This window comes from Giraffa tippelskirchi, chromosome 4 (genome assembly GCF_054371585.1).
Source record: "Giraffa tippelskirchi isolate mGirTip1 chromosome 4, T2T-mGirTip1v1.2.pri, whole genome shotgun sequence".
NCBI lineage: Eukaryota > Metazoa > Chordata > Mammalia > Artiodactyla > Giraffidae > Giraffa > Giraffa tippelskirchi.
This window is the reverse complement of record NC_137278.1, coordinates 47,812,359-47,829,728: the sequence shown is the minus strand read 5'-3', so window position 1 is coordinate 47,829,728 and position 17,370 is coordinate 47,812,359.

Here is a 17,370-nt window from a genome sequence, read left to right as displayed (position 1 = left end):
ACGTCAACTGGCACATGTCAACTAAACTAACATGTGAACATGTCAGCTGAACTTATTATGGTAATCAATTGACAACACACAAATATGGAATCATTATGTTTTATGTCTGAAACTAACATGTTATTTGTTAATTATGTCTCAAAATTAAATTAGTAAGAGATTGTATCAAGTGCTCTCAAAGCTCTTTTACCTAAATTGTAAGTTTCTTGAGGGCATATGTGTCACTGAGTCTAAGCTCCTATTGCTCACCCTGCAATAGCCCAATAAAAATCAAGAGGCAAATTGTTGGGGCAAGGAATAATGACTTTATTTGGAAAGACAGCAAATGAGAAGATGGTGGGCTTGTGCCCCAAAGACCCATCTTGCCTGAGTTAGAATTCAGACTTTTTTAATACTAAAAGCAGTGGGAGTAAAGCCAAACATTTCTTGGTTCCCATCAACCTCTGGAGGGGATATGTTTAATTTCTTCCTCCCTGCAGTCATTCATAGGTGAGACTGGTCAAGATGTATCTTATGAGTGAAATGAAGATATTTTTGCTGAATGCTTATTACCTGGGAGGCAGGACTCTCAGAGACGGACCATTATGTATAATTTAAGCTTATAGGCAACATCCCTTTAGTGATTGACTTGTACTAGAATATAAAATGTTCTTCCACATTACAGATGTTGTATCTGTCTTGGTCATCCATTGTATAATCAAGCCCTAGTACTGTGTCTGGTACAAAAATAATAAATACTCATTTCATTTCAGTTCAGTTCAGTTGCTCAGACATGTCCAACTCTTTGCGACACCATGGACTGCAGCACACCAGGCTTCCCTGTCCATCACCAATTCCCAGAGCTTGCTCAAACTCATGTCCATTGAGTCAGTGATGCCATCGAACCATCTCATCCTCTGTCATCCCCTTTTCCCGCCTTCAATCTTTCCCAGCATCAGGGTCTTTTCCAGAGTCAGTTCTTTGCATCAGGTGGCCAAAGTATTGGAGCTTCAGCTTCAGCATCAGTTCTCCCAATGAATATTCAGGACTGATTTCCTTTAGGATTGATTGGTTTGATCTCCTTGCAGTCCAAGGGACTCTCAAGAGTCTTCTTCAACACCACAGTTCAAAAGCATCAATTCTTTGGTGTTCAGCTTTCTTTATGATCCAACTCTCACATTCATACATTATGTGAAGTGAAGCGAAATGAAAGCCACTCAGTTGTGTCTGACTCTTTGTGACCCCATGGACTATACAGTCCATGGAATTCTCCAGGCCAGAATACTGGAGTGGGTAGCCTTTCCCTTCTCCAGGGGATCTTCCTAACCCAGGGATAGAACCCAGTTCTCCCGCATTGCAGGTGGATTCTTTACCAGCTGAGCCACAAGGAAAGCCCAAGAATACTGGAGTGGGTAGCCTATCCCTCCTCTTGCAGATCTTCCCAACCCAGGGATCGAACTGGGGTCTCCTGCATTGCGGGAGGATTCTTTACCAACTGAGCTATGAGGGAAGCCATGATACTGGGAGTATATTTCTTCTTGTTCTGAAAAATCTTGGGAAGAAGAGGCTAACCTGAGCTAGGGATGCTGTATCATATATTATATAAAAATAAACTTGAATTATCAACTGTTTTTTGTGTTTTGTATTTTTGTTATGATTTTTTATTTGCCAAAGTTTTCAATAGTGAGCTAATTTGTTTTCACTCTACTCTTTTTTATCTGAGTGGGCACACACACAAGGACACCTTCAGGAAGTTCCAGGAAAAGAACTGAGATAATGGGGAAAGCAAGGCTGGCATTTTCAGAGAATTATCATTAGAATTCTCCTTACCACCGAGTGAGCCTTATCCTTAGCAGAGTTGTAAGTTGCCTCCATTAAGTGATTTAAGCAAGTAAGATTGCCAACCCTGTGATAGGGTTATTATGAGTATCAAACTAAAGTCCTTAAAATAGGACCCAATGCATAATCACCCTTGATAGAGTTAGGTATTTTTATTGTAAGTTATTGGAGCCTAGGATGAATTCATTTAATGCCAGTGTTCTGACAGAAGGGGGTCAGGACTGTCTGGATGGAGGAGGAAAGCTATGACATAGAGTATCATCTGAGCTGGGGAGGGCTCCCTGGAAGAGCCTTCTGTAATTGTGGGGAGCAAAGACACCTCTATTTGCCTGGGATGAGAATGGAGCTAAGCAGTGATAGAGAGACATTGAAACTTAGCCTGAATTACTTTGCAAATTTGCCCAAGGTCATTTCTATTCACTTCCTGAGACAGGAGAAACTTCAAGGCCTCCTCAACCTGCCCTGGGGACATGACCTCCTTCTTCCATGTCTGTTAGCAGCAAAGGTAGAGAGAGGGGCACTTCAAAGAGCTGGGCTTGCTGCCCAGAGCTGGAGATCTGAGAGCTGCCTCCACCCACTGTTGTGATCCTCTAGTCAGGCTGCCAGAGATCAAAAGCATCTCCAGCTGTTCATCTCTTCACACACACATAGAGAAAAGCTAATCGTATTAGCCACTTCATAAGGAATAAATTGTTATTTCCTCTCCATTTTGATTTCCCCCTCTTCACTCACTGTGCTGTGGCTGGTAAATGGTTTCTCTCTATCAGTCTCTCTAGGAATTCCCTGTTTTTCTTATCTATTATGTCACAAAAATTCTTTTGTTAGGGTTTGGACCCCTGTGTGCCCAGCAAGAATAAACCACCTCCTGTGACCAGCATCTTCAGGATCTAGATAAGCTCCTGAATCCCATATAGATGTCACCTCTCTCATGGCTCCATGATCCTGCTGTTGTCATAAGAAAATGTCTAATAGCCAAAATAACTGAAAGAACAACTTATTCCTCACTAGAAGGATAACTTAAGGAGAGTATGTTTCTCCCTCACAGATGCTTAACTTCTTGTTTTCAAAAGTATAGATTTCAAGGCTACGCCTTCAGAAATTCTGACTCTGTAAGTATGTGGAGGGGTCAAGGGTCTGTATTTTTCCAGCTACCCCAGGTGATTCTGCTATAGGTGAGTTGGGGAAGCACCCTCAGAAAACTTTGGGCTGAGAGCAAAGCACAAACGAGGCACAGGAAGATAAGATGGTAGAACGTAGGAAGAAAGTTACACACAGTAGAGTTTTACTAGGAGGTAGTAGTCTGCCTCTCACTACCTCTTAAGAGTCTGAGATTCCCTGGTGGCTCAGATGGTAAAGAATCTGCCTGCAATGCAGGAGACAGGTTCAATCGCTGGATCAGGAAGATCCCCTGGAGAAGGAAATGGCCCACTCCAGTACTATTGCCTGAGAAATCCCATGAGCAGAGGAACCCATGGAAATCCCAGGGACAGAGGAATTAATGGGGTCGTAAAAGAGTCTGTCTTGACTGAGAAACTATCATTATCAAGAGTCTGGAGACGTCTGGGAAATATCCCTTCTCTGCTGGTCACTGGGAGCATTGCTGATGCCTAAGGCTGAGGTCTGTAGCTGATGAACATGGTGGTACTTCCTTCCGTTTGATTAGGCTCAGCAGTCTTTTCTTAATGAATTGGGGTCTACCTCTGCCTGGCACAGAAAATGCCACCTCTCAGCCCTTACCTCCATTTAGCCCCTAACTTAGGCTGTTATGTTTCATAGCACTTGCTGTGAAGTTTGTGCATACTTCTGAGGTGCTAAGTTTCTCAGCTGTTTTTCCCCTGGGAATATCTAGGAAGATGTGGGTTCCTCTGCATCGTATGAGAAGAAACCTTGGAACATTATCTGTGTGTCCTGAGCAGTCCAGCAGGCATTTCTAACATACTTCTTGGGTGGATCCTTAGTCAAGATATAGTCCCTCTGAGGTGGCTTAAAATACTTCAATTCTTCACATAAAGAAGTGAGGGACAAGCCTCAACATGACAGGATTCAAACTTATCTGACTATATTGAACATCCATTTCTGACATGGGCAAAGGTATTCCAACTACTTGGCAGGAATCATTGGTCAAAGGAGTTGGCCCATGAGGGCCACGAGATTTTTAACTGGATATCTACAGAGGCAGCAGCAAGGAAGAATTCAATTGCTCTCTTTTTCTCTCTATTCTGGGTGTTGCTAAATTGGAATTTTTTCCTAATATGAACATAGTCTCTTTTCAATAGGAAAGTAAATGAGGTGAACACACTACATTAGGCCAAGATTGGAGATAAGCAAAGTGAAGAATGAGCTACGAATGCTGAGGCACAGTCTTCTCATATCATGCATTCATATGCCTCAATAACTCCACTCTGTCCTGTCCCTGACTCTTCAAATTAGTTTCTGGGTATTATTATATGATTGATATCTATATATGCATTATATATAATATATTATACGCATATAATATTAACTGTGATGTATTAATCATATGTGTCCATGTATGTTAGTTGCTTAGCTGTGTCTGACTCTTTGCGAACCCATGACTATAGCCCGCCAGGCTCCTCTGTCCATGGAATTCTCCAGGAAAGAATACAGTAATGAGTAGCTGCTGTTGGTCTTCTTTATAGACAGGGACCTGGTGGATTGGAGTCGATGAAAAGAAAGAGAAAAAGAGAGAGAGAGAGCAGTATCTCTCTGGTTACGTGGAAAACCCATTAAGCCCATACACAGGACTTGTACCACTCACGAAGGCACAGGGCATCCTCTCAAGGAGGTCTTGAAAGCCTGGGCAAGAAAGTGAGCTCGGCAGGCTTCCACGCTCTGAAGAGAATGAAGACAGAAAGAAAGACGCAGGGGACCCAGGTCTCTAGTGGAGCAAGGGTATTTTATTAGCAGAAATGCAGGCTTATATATCTTTAGTAAAATGATTACTCAGCCATTACAAAGAATGAAATTCCATCAGTTGCAACAAAATGGATAGTCTAATACATACAAGGTCGCTGAAAAGAGTCACTGAAGGGAGTTACTGAAAGGAATCCAAGCAGGTACCCTTTCCCATGATCTCGGTGCTGAGAACTGCATGCAGCTCTACTCATTCCCGGAATAGGAACTGATAAGGAACAGAGAATCCTTGAGAAATGGCACACCAAGGAAGAAGATGCAACATATTGGATTCCTTAAAGTTGAATGCCCCCTGACAGGTAGTCATTCCCTTCTCTAGGGAATCTTCACGACCCAGGGATGGTACCTGTGTCTCCTGGATTGCAAGCAGATTCTTTATCATCTGAGCCTTCAGGGAAGCCTGTATTAATTGTACATATATGATTAATGAGGCAACCTGGATTCCTAATGCTATTAGTCCCACAGTCGTAATTGGTGTTTATCATATTGCTCTTCTACAGCCCATTCTGCAATAGAATTCCCTTTTACTCCTTACTATCAATTGGTATTTCTACTAGATTTTATGTTGCTTTTCCTAGATAACCCACACTTCTTGAGATAACCTTGAGAGCTCCAAGGCCTCTGTTAGTCTGTGATTATTGCAGTTGCCCATTAGAGTTATCATTAAGCAAGGAAACATCAAAAAGTATCCCAAGAAATTCTATGTGTTCCAGACATGCTCCTCCCTGCCCCATTATTGCCTCACTTCAATTTGTTCCCACGGAGTGGGGAGGGGCGTGATGACACTTTGGGCCATCTGATATCAATGAACTTGTGTGACACTGGCCCAGCCTTTTCACTGGACTGTATTTATTACCTTGTGTCATTCTCTGATATAAATATCAGCTCAGATCCCATATCCAGCAGCCCTTGAAAGATCTGAATATTCCCCCTTTCCCAGTAAACTGTTAGCTTGCTGACAGTTGGGAGTCCTTTGGGAAAGTATTGGATCAATTGCTACTGTATTATTTCTGTGCCATTATAAGGTTCTTTCTTAAGAAGATTCAGAGAGCCCTTCAACTGATAGGCTCTGAGTCTAAGAACTGGCTGATATGTGGAAACTAGATGAGAAATTCTGATTTGTCCAGTGAGACAGCTGATATTCACCTTTAGTCACCAGATATAGATCTTGTTTTGGTTAAATGGGTCAACCAAGACTTTCTGGCTGTATATCTGTCTAATTGTTAAAGACCCCAAGGCCTAGGCTCTATTGCCACAGATCCCTGTCTGCCATTCTGACCTTGCTCTCAGTAATGGTAATTATACACCCTTTGCCTCTGATGATTAAGAGTAGGCACCTTGGGATTTCCCTACTTCCCTTCCAGTAGGTTAAGACTTTGCCTTCCAATGCAAGGGATTGCAGGTTTGATCTTTGATCAGGGAACAAAGATCCCACATGCCAAAGGGTGTGACCAAAAAAATAAATAAATAAATGCAATATTATAAATCAACTATACTTCAATTAAAAACAAATGTTTAAAGAGTAGCTGCCTGATATATCTCAATCTGGAATTCTACCATATACATTGCAAGCCAGTTCATAAGCCAATATATACGTAAGACAGTTCACGGCAGAATTTCTTACCATCCACCTGAGCTTACATAGAATTGCCACCCATGAATTTCTCAGTATTGCTGGCACCCTCCTTCTAATACTAATGTATTCCTTAGCACTTTCTAGAAGAGAATCTCCTCCAGACTTTCTGAGGAACATAGTCAACTGGTTCTCTGATCTTACACAATGAGAGCAGTCTAACTTTTTCATCTTTCTGAGCCTTCTAATCATTTCCTCTATATTTTGTAAAGGAAGTTTTAGTATCTCCATCTCATTTACTGTAGGCCATCTTTTTTTCCCACATTCCAAGGAGCTATCCCCAAAACATGTTAGGATTGTCTCCAGAGGCTTTTCAGGATATGGGAGGAGGCCCCCATATCATTAAAATATTATATTCAGCTTTATATCTTGGCCCCATCATCACTCTAGCGTCTTCAACATTCATCTCTAGGTATTTTCTCTAAGTTCCGCTCTGTTTCTTTAATGAGTGAGAGATTATTTCCCAAGTAGGCCAAGCTAAAACTTGACCCTAGTTATTGGCCTATAAATGAGAAGGTCTGTCTTTAGGAGTGCAAGAATTATTTTTAAGGCATCTAATTCAATGTGGTATTTTCATGGCCTCCAGATAGCTTGCTTCATCAGGGGGAAATGGAATATTATACTGCAAAAGAATCTGGGGGTCCAAGGTTCTCAAGCACATCTATTCAGATATCTTCATCCCAGATCTCAGATCAGACCCTTTACTTTAGCATAGGAGACTTTGCAGGGGTTATGAATTTACCTTCCTTGTTATCTAATCACTCTCAAAATCAGATATTATGGTTGATTTTCAGTATAATTTGTCCTTGGTTTAGAAGATATGAAGATCTCTTTAAATGTTGTCATTGAACTCTACTGTTTTCACGCAATTCCCTGAGCTCTCTGATCTGAGCCTTTGTTTTCTTCCTTTGGGACACTAATGACACTTAACATCAGCCAAGGAGCTTGTCTCCATGGCTCTTAAATGCTGTCAATATCAGATAGATCAGGGCGCTCTACACCAACCCATTAACCACAGGTAAGATTCTTAGTGATTCGCTGTGACGCCCCACCAATGATTATCACTACCGCACCACCAGAAATGAGACAATTGCTGCCAGCTGTCCTTAAAAATGATTGATTTTCAATATTCTACTTTAAGACTCTCTTCCTGGAACCACATTTGAGGCCAGTTTCCTTAGTTTGGCTACTTCCAAAAAATGAATTCGGAAACACTCGCGTCAGGTATTTTACTTAGAATCTCAGGAAAGATCAGTAGGAGAGTGAGGAATTCAGGTGAGGAAGGGAAGGAAATAAAGAAGGATTTTTTATCAGATATATTGAAGCTTGGCTTCCCTGGTAGCTCAGAGGGTAAAGAACTTGCTTGCAATGCTGGAGACCTGGGTTCTATCCCTGGGTTGGGAAGATCCCCTGGAGAAGGGAATGGCTACCCACTGCAATATTTTTGCCTGGAGAATCCTATGGACAGAGGAGGCTGGTGGGCTCCGATCCATGGGTCACCAAGAGTTGGACATCACTGAGTGACTAAGCATGCGACACACATATTGATGCTTGAGCCCAATGGGACCAATGTAGGAATGCATCTCAGAGTTATCTCCACTGAGGAGGGAGTTCCAGTATTTATTTTCCAAATCCAGAAAGTCTTCGCTAATGACTAAGAGGTGTTACCTCATGAATATTTCAGCCCTGCTATGGAGGTGGTCAAAACAGGCCCTCAGAGCCAGAGAAGCAATCAGGGGAGGCTCTGGAAGTTGGAAGTCAGGCTGACTTGCACCAAAGTGGTGAGGGGGAGATGGTATAGACAGGGCACCAAGAACAACCACTACAGGCGTGGCTGGTAACTTTCATATTTGGTAGCCCTAGGTGGAAATTTGGAAAACTCAGCAGTGGCCACAGGACTGGAAAAGGTCAGTTTTCATTCCAATCCCAAAGGAAGACAATGCCAAAGAATGCTCAAACTACCACACGATTGCACTCATCTCACACGCTAGTAAAGTAATGCTTAAAATTCTCCAAGCAAGGCTTCAGCAATACATGAACTGTGAAATTCCAGATGTTCAAGGTGATTTTAGAAAAGGCAGAGGAACCAAAGATCAAATTACCAACTTCTGTTGGATCATCGAAAAAGCAAGAGAGTTCCAGAAAAACATCTATTTCTGCTTTATTGACTATGCCAAAGCCTTTGACTGTGCAGATCACAATAAACTGTGGAAAATTCTGAAAGAGATGCGAATACCAGACCACCTAACCTCCCTCTTGAGAAATCTGTATGCAGGTCAGGAAGCAACAGCTAGAACTGGATGTGGAACAACAGACCTGGTTCCAAATAGGAAAAGGAGTACGTCAAGGCTGTATATTGTCACTCTACTTATTTAACTTATGCAGAGCACATCATGAGAAACACTGGGCTGGAAGAAGCACAGCTGGAATCAAGATTGCCGGGAGAAATATCAATAACCTCATATATGCAGATGACACCACCCTATGGCAGAAAGTGAAGAAGAACTAAAGGGCCTCTTGATGAAAGTGAAAGAGGAGAGTGAAAAAGTTGGCTTAAAGCTCAACATTCAGAAAACTAAGATCATGGCATCCAGTCCCATCCCTTCATGGCAAATAGATGTGGAAACAGTGGAAACAGTGGCTGACTTTATTTTTTTGGGCTCCAAAATCACTGCAGATGGTGATTGCAGCCATGAAATTAAAAGACGCTTGCTCCTTGGAAGGAAAGTTATGACCAACCTAGATAGCATATTAAAAAGCAGAGATATCACTTTGCCAACAGAGGCCCATCTAGTCAAGGCTATGGTTTTTCCAGTGGTCATGTATGGGTATGAGAGTTGGAGTATAAAGAAAGCTGAGCGCAGATGAATTGATGCTTTTGAACTATGGTGTTCGAGAAGACTCTTGAGAGTCCCTTGGACTGCAAGGAGATCCAACCGGTGCATCCTAAAGGAGATAAGTCCTGGGTGTTCATTGGAAGGACTGACGTTGAAGCTGAGACTCCAATACTTTGGCCACTTGATGTGAAGAGCTGACTCATTGGAAAAGACCCGATGCTGGGAAACATTGAAGGCAGGAGGAAAAGGGCACGACAGAGGATGAGATGGTTGGATGGCATCACCAACTCAATGGACATGTGTTTGGATGGACTCCGTGAGTTGGTGATGGACAGGTAGGCCTGGTGTGCTGTAGTTCATGGGGTCGCAAAGAGTCGGACATGACCGAGTGACTGAACTGAACTGAACTGAAGTGACTTTCAGATGATTAAAAATCATAAAACCTAAGCCCCCTGAAACTGAGTTCCTCTGCCAAGTTTATGATTAACCTATCTATTCAAAACTTTATTCCCTTTCTTGTTCCATACCTGTTCTCCCTAAGATTGAGAAGTATCAAAGAAAGTCCTTGTGGGGCCCTCCTAGGTACAAAAGCCTTTCTATGTCCTTCATTTCTTATTTGTAGGAAAAGTCTTCAAGCTCCTAGCATGCATGCTCAGTTGCTAAGTCATATCCACCTCTTTGCAACCCTATGGACTGTAGCCCGTCAGGCTCCTTTGTCCATGGGGTTTTCCAGGCAAGAATACTGGAGTGGGTTGTCATTTCCTTCTCCAGAGGATCTTGTCACCCCCAGGAATTGAACCCATGTCTCTTGTGTTTCCTGCACTGGCAGGTGGATTCTTTACCACTAGTGCCACCTGGGAAACCCTCAGCCTCCGAGATATTTCCTGAACTCCAAAGGGCAAGTTCAAACAGTTACTAATTAGAGAAAGGAGAGAATGCAGAAAAAAAGGAGGAAATAATAAAGAAAGAAATAATAGTATAGCTGTAAAGCAAGTTCTTAGTTCCTCTTCATGGGAAATGCAAAACAATCTGACACATATATTTGAATTGTTCTGTGGGAACCAACGCCTCCACTCAGATGGAGAGTGGTAACTACATGCTGAGACCACAGATCAGTCAGAACCAGAAGACTGATGATTGAGATTCCTGGGCACCACCCTGTCACCTCACCACCAACCAATCAGAAGAGTCATACACTCTGCAGCCCTCACCTTATATGTTGGCTTTAAAAACTCTGCTGAAAGCCATAGGGGAATTTGGATCTTTTGAGCATGAGCTGCCTCTTTCCCTTGCTTGACTCTAGTGATAAATCTTTTTTTGCTCCAAAGTCCACTGTTTTGATTTGTTTGGCCTCGTTATGCATTGGGCACATGAACTTTAGTTCAAGAACAAATATCCCAAACAAAACAAAACAAAAATTTGTCTCACTAGTTGTACTTACATCTATCCTACTTTTAATCTTTGCTGTTGTTGTTAGGAGGCTTTGAAAGTCCAAATTGACTATCTTAAATTTCTTCCTGATTTACAATTCTAGGAACTGTACAAAAAACAAAATTTGAATTTATTATGAATTCTGAAATCATTTCCCCTCATTATCTCTATGTGGTCGCATTTAATTTGAACATTAAAGATTCTTTAGTGATATATGTTCAACCAAACCCTCAGCTTGGGACTAAAAGTTGTCTGCTTCCAGTCCCTTTGACATGTTTTTTGTTGTTGTTTGTGGTTTTTTTTAGTTGTTTCCACATTGTGGGATCTTAGTTCCTGGATCAGGGATCCGACCCGTGTTCCCTGCAGCGGAAGTGCAGAGTCTTAACTACTGGAGTGCCAGGGAAGTATCTCCTTTGATTTTTCTGTTAACTCCACTCGTCTCCAAAAGCATAGCAACATTTAGTAGAAGATAGGAGAAAAAAAAAACTTCCTGGGATTTAGGCTTGTCTTAACCTTAACAAGGCATTTACCACCGAGTCCTCATTTTGGGGATGAAGTTCAAGTTCCTTTAGAGGTGTATGGTTCTTTGATTTGATGATTTCTGGACAGCAATAGGCAGTGAATTTCCATCCCTTCAATAGTCCCAACAGGCTGTCTTGGCACCGTATGGACTTGCTTTCTAGTTCCCTCCCTGAATGTCTCATTCCAGCTCAGCTCTAGGGGTGAAAATACATTATGCTTCACTAATCACTGGAGTCGCGTGACTCACATTTGTGAAATATTCTGGCTTTCCTCCATATGTTGTGTGTTATCTGTTGCTAATATTTGTGGTGACTGGTCAATTTGCCTCCAACTGGCAATTTGGGGCAAAAATCTAAGCAGTTTGTGATTAAAACTGTGATTATGATTCTTTCTCAGAACAATTCCGCAGAGGTCAATAATGTTATGCCTGAAGCATTTTAATATAGATGGGAGGCCAAGTCTTCCCTGTCCTATTATTGTAGACTCTTTAAAAAGCTAATGAAAAATGCAGTGTGAAGGCTATGAAGGGGCAGAGCAGATGGGCCAGGGGACGAGGGACAAAGCTGCTGCATTGTACGCAGAAGAGGATCGGTTACAAAGTGAGGCAGTGTATGATGTAATGCTATTTGGAATTTTTTTCGTAGCTGAACAGCACTGAACTTGAATTCATAGAATAGCGTCAAGTAGGTTCTTCAAAACCACTTTCTCTTTATATCTGTATCACTTTGCAAGTGACTGTAAAGCGCAACACAGTACTGATTTCAAAACAAAAGTAGGTTGCGGTAGAATAAGACGAGGTCCAGGGTTCCTTCAGTCCTAATGGCTTCTGGAAAAAAAATCACTATTCTAATCCCTGAAGAGATAATAATGGCAAATTTTGTCTATGGCTTTAAACAACTGAGTGCTGAATAATGGATGAATTCCATTCAATATAGTGATTTCACCTCAATTATCACACTATCATCTAAACTTCAGTTTTCCTATTTTAAGGCATTGCTTTCGTATCTGATTATCTTTCGTATTCAGGAGAAGTAATTGGAATATATAATTGTTTTTCTCAATAATTTCTTTAAATTAACTTTTTTTTTCATTTAGTCTTATTCTAAACAATAATACCCATAAAACCGCAGGCTTGCTGAGCTAATTATATTCCCATTAAAGAAAGTGCATATTTTAAAAATAGTTTGCATGCACCATTTAAATAATCATCTGTACTTCCAGTGGTATGAAAGACAGAGAATTTAGTTTTTCTTACTCTGCCCTCAGCCCTTTTGACACAACCAGACCTCACCCCATCTCATCACACCCCATAAGTCCTTAAAGTTAACTCTGTAAAACATTGCCTATTTCAAGTTGTATCTGGGTTTCCCTCCTAAATTCCAGGTGTTATTTTGATCCCGAGTCATATTATTTCTGCAATAAGTATTGTTCATTAACTTATTTTTCTTTGCATTTGCCTAGAAAGTCTTCAATCATAATCCTAATCAAAGCAATTATTATTATTATCATTGTTATTATTTTGAGATTTCCTGATGTTAGGTGTGGGCTTCTTAAGCAGTAAATGTTGAATTTTGTTTTTATCCAATCTGAGAATTATAGTGGTCCAATTTTGCAAAATTTAGATTATACATATTTATTGTAATAACTTGTTTATTTATGTTATTTTTCATGTATTCTATTTTTAATATGTCCTTGCTCTCTTATTGTTTAAATTTTTCTATATACCTTGTAGACTTCTCTATGACTGAAGTGTTTACTATTGTTTTCCCAGTACCTGAACGGTGGTATGGGCATGAGAGTTAATCCATAAATATTTGTTGAGTGAATGATTAGAGTCATGAATAGTTTCTTGCTATGGTTTATGTTTTTTATGTTAAATTTACTTAGTGATTTTGAAGGGACTTCACATTCTCAAAACTCAGGATGTATCAGAATCACCTGGAAGGACTGTTGGACCACAGATTACTGTGTCCCACTCTCAAGATTTCTGATTCAGTCAGTCTGCAGGTGAACCTGAGGAAATGCAGTATTAACAAGAACTCAGATGATGCTGATGCTGACGGTCTGAGGGCCCACACCTTGAGAACCACTGAATTGAAGATTGTCTCTAACATGTGTAAAACTCCCAGGTCTACACATTTTCCTCTATTTTTCAGATTCAAGAATTATCTACACCATGATCTTGAACTCCCAGAATCCAGAACTATGAAAACAGAAATGAGTGCTGTTTAAGCCACCAGATCTATGGTTTCTTCTTACGGCAGTTGGAGTATACTAATGCAGACTTTGGTATGTGAAGTGGAATGCTATTGTACGGAATACTACAAAATGAAGTGGCCTTGGAACTGCGTGATGGGTAGAGAGTGAAGAGGGTAGAGGGGCATGTTAGAAAAAGCTTAGATTTGAAGGGACTCTTGGTGGAAACATGGAAGTTGAAGGTGAATCTGGTGAGAGCTCAGAAAGAAAAGAGGTGAGCTATAGAGACAGCCTCTATCATCTGAGAGAATACATATGTCATCAAGAACAGAATGCTGGTATAAATGTGAAATGGAAAGTGCTTCAGGTGCGATCTCAGATGAAAATGATGAACATTTCTTGGAAACTGGGGAAAGATAATCTTTATTTTAAAGAGGCAAAGAAGTTTTGGAATTATGTGCTAGTGTTTAACGGAAGATAGGCCATATGAGTGATGACCTTGGATATTTATCAGGGGAAATTTGTAAGTAGTGTTGAAGTTATGGCCTGGTTTCCCTTTACTGCTTATAATAAAATGTAAGAAAAAGGGATAAACTAATTTTGCCAAAAGGGACTAGACCTTCAAGAGTTGGAAAATTCTTATCTTACCTATATTGCAAAAAAGAGAAAGTGTGCTCTGATGAGAACACCAAGGTTGCAGAGAATAAGAACAACCACTCTATAAAGAGATTGCCCTCAGAGTTAATTAGCCATTTCAGCTGAAGCAACTAATACAGATGTGATTATCCCAGCAGAAACACTGTTAACTGGAACTAAGGGAAACAGAAAATGGGATGTAAGAAATGAAGTCTATAAGACTTCTCAAATTCTACAAGCTGGGACAATAGAGCTATCTGGCTTTGAACATGTGCTATCCTTCAAAGAAGTGTGACCTAGTTGACTCAGAGATCATCAAGACTGTCACTCCTACCAGAAGCCCAGGGAGCAAGGCTATTTTCCTTTTTGGGTTCGGAGAGTGGGGGCACCTCTTTGATTTGCTGCTGGCTGGGTGGGCCAGGATTCTGAGGCCCAGTGACTCAGGGACAAAACTTTCCTGCATAGCCTGGGGGCAGGATCCCTGCATGTAGTCAAGGAGGCTGGGCTTCTACTTACAGCCAGGAGGGTAATGCTGCTACCTCCATGAACCCAGAGGATAGAGCACTGAGCCAAATAAGGTTATTCTCAAGTCTTATGATGGAAAGGAATTTGTATTGCTAGGTTTTAGACTTGCTTGGGATCCATCACCTCTTTCATTTTTTTGGAATGGGAATATCTATTCTATACCTGTCCTCCCATTGTATTTGGGAAACACATAACTTGTTTGGTTTCAAAGGTTCACAGCTGGAGAAGAGTTTTGCCTCATGATTAACCATAACTTGAGTCTCACCCATACCTGATTTAGATGAGCCTTTGAATTTGGGATCAGTGAAGGAATGAGTAAAGACATTTGGAGCTATTGGGAAAAAGACAATATATTGATAGTTTGTATGGCAGAAAGACATGAATTTTGCAGGCCAGATGTCAGAGTATTATGGACTAGGTTGGGTCCCTCAAAATTCATAAAATAAAGCCTTAACCCCCTGATGTGACAGTATTGCAAACAGGACATTAAATGACATAAATAAAGTTGAAAATGAAAGTGTTAGCTATTCAGTTGTGCCTGACTCTTTGCAATCCCATGGACTATAGCCCACCAGGCTCCTCTGTCCATGGGATTTTCCAGGCAAGCATACTGGAGTGGTTTGCCATCTCCTTCTGTAGGAAATAAGATCAAAATGGTGAGGTCCCAATTCAATAGGATTGGTGTCCTTATAAGAAAATGAGAGACACCTGAAATCTCTCTTCAATTACATGTGCAGAGAAAAGGTCATGTGAAGACACAAGAAGGTATCATCTTCAAACCCAGGAAAGAGAATTCACCAGAGGCCTCTGCTGGTATCATTTCCTTGGACTTTCAGCCTGCAAAAATATGGGAAAATGAATATCTGTTGCTTTGTCTATTCAGTCTGTGGTATCTACAGAGGATGAGATGGTTGGATGGCATCACTGACTCAATGGACATGAATTTGAGTAAGCTCTGGGAGTTGGTGACGGACAGGGAGGCCTGGTGTGCTGCAGTCCATGGGGTTGCAAATAGTCAGTCACGACTGAGCAACTGAACTGAACTGAACTGATCCTGTTATGGCAGTTGTGCAGACTAATACAATAACTTTGCATCTTAATAAGTGACACAAGGGCTTCCCTGGTGGCTCATATGATAAAGAATCTCCCTGCAATGCAGGAGACCCAGGTTCAATCCCTGGGTTGGGAAGATCCCCTGGAGCAGGGAATGGCTATCCACTCCAGTATTCTTGCCTGTTCTCCAGGCTTGCTCCTTGTCGCAAAGAGTTGGACACGATTTAACGACTGAAGAACAAGTGATACAAGCTTCATGGTTACCACTCTAGCTATTACTAAACTTGGCTCCTAATGTGTGATGTATATACGAATGTTTCCCTTTGACCTCACATCTTACTGGGCAATGAATGCCATTCTGTCACTATTTTACTCCTTGATGTGTTGCTGAGAGCTTATTTCTGAGGTAGATGAAAAATAAAATGTGTTTGTGGGATTAGGAGTATAGATGAGGAGCAGACAGCCCTGAATGCCTTGAAGTATGACTATTGTACAGTGGTGGATGGTTGACAGAGAACTTCGTAATTGTTAGCATCTCCTGAACCTCTATGTCAGGATATACAACAGGTTAGATTAAGATCTTTCCTGCCCATTTCCTCCCTATACTGATAAGTCTAGATATTTAACTAACCACTCTTTTCTTAAAAAGAAAGCTGAGTGCCAAAGAATTGATGCTTTTAAAATGCAGTGTTGGAGAAGACTCTTCAGAGTCCCTTGGACTGAAAGGAGATCAAACCAGTCAATCTTAAAGGAAATCAGTCCTGAATATTCATTGGAAGGACTGATGCTGAAGATGAAGCTCTAATACTTCGGCCACCTGATGCGAAGAACTGACTCATTTGAAAAGACACTGATTCTGGGAAAGATTGAAGGCAGGAGGAGAAGGTGATGACAGAGGATGAGATGGTTGGATGGCATCAGTGACTCAATGGACATGAGTTTAAGCAAGCTCTGAGAGTTGGTGATGGACAGGGAAGCCTGGCATGCTGCAGTCCATGGGGCCACAAAGAGTCAGACATGGCTAAGCAACTAAACTGAACTGATTGAATGTAACCCGTGGTGAAACTGAACTCACTGTCTTTGACTCAAACCACTCAGGGCAACAGAAATTCCTTTAGACTAGACTCTGAAAGAGACTCTGGAGACAAACTTTCTGGGATCTTACAGAGGCAATAAACACAACAACACCAAAAAGCAGTTCCAAAAGTCCTTCATGGTGTTATGACTCTTGGATCATCTTACAATACTTCAAAAATATCTCATCATAGTTCTAGTCTTTATTTCTATTTAGCAACTTTCCTCAGTTCAATAGCTCCAAGTGACTAAGAAAGAAAACAAAACAAAACAAAAAACAGTAACCAAGCCAGAGAGAAAACCCAGGTTTCCTCAGACACTTCTGGAATAATTTTAGACTGATACCCAGCAGAGACAGAAGAATTTGCTTTGCTTGAAGATAACACCCACTCTTTTGCCAAATGGCGCACTGTGGCCCTGCCCAGACTACTGACAGATTGCCTTCATATTGTAGAGGGAGGAGGCAAGGAGGGGGCCTCTGAGTGGGAGACAGACCATGGGAGAACATTTCCTGGAGCTGCAAGGAATGGAAGAAGGTGGGCGATATTTTCCTTGGCTGCCAGACTTAGCAACAGTTGCACTCAGAAGACTTTCCAGGCAACACCCATGGCCACCAGACCAGCTCCAAGAGGAAGAGCTGCTGCTGCTGCTGCTAAGTCACTTCAGTCGTGTTCGACTCTGTGTGACCCCGTAGACGGCAGTCCACCAGGC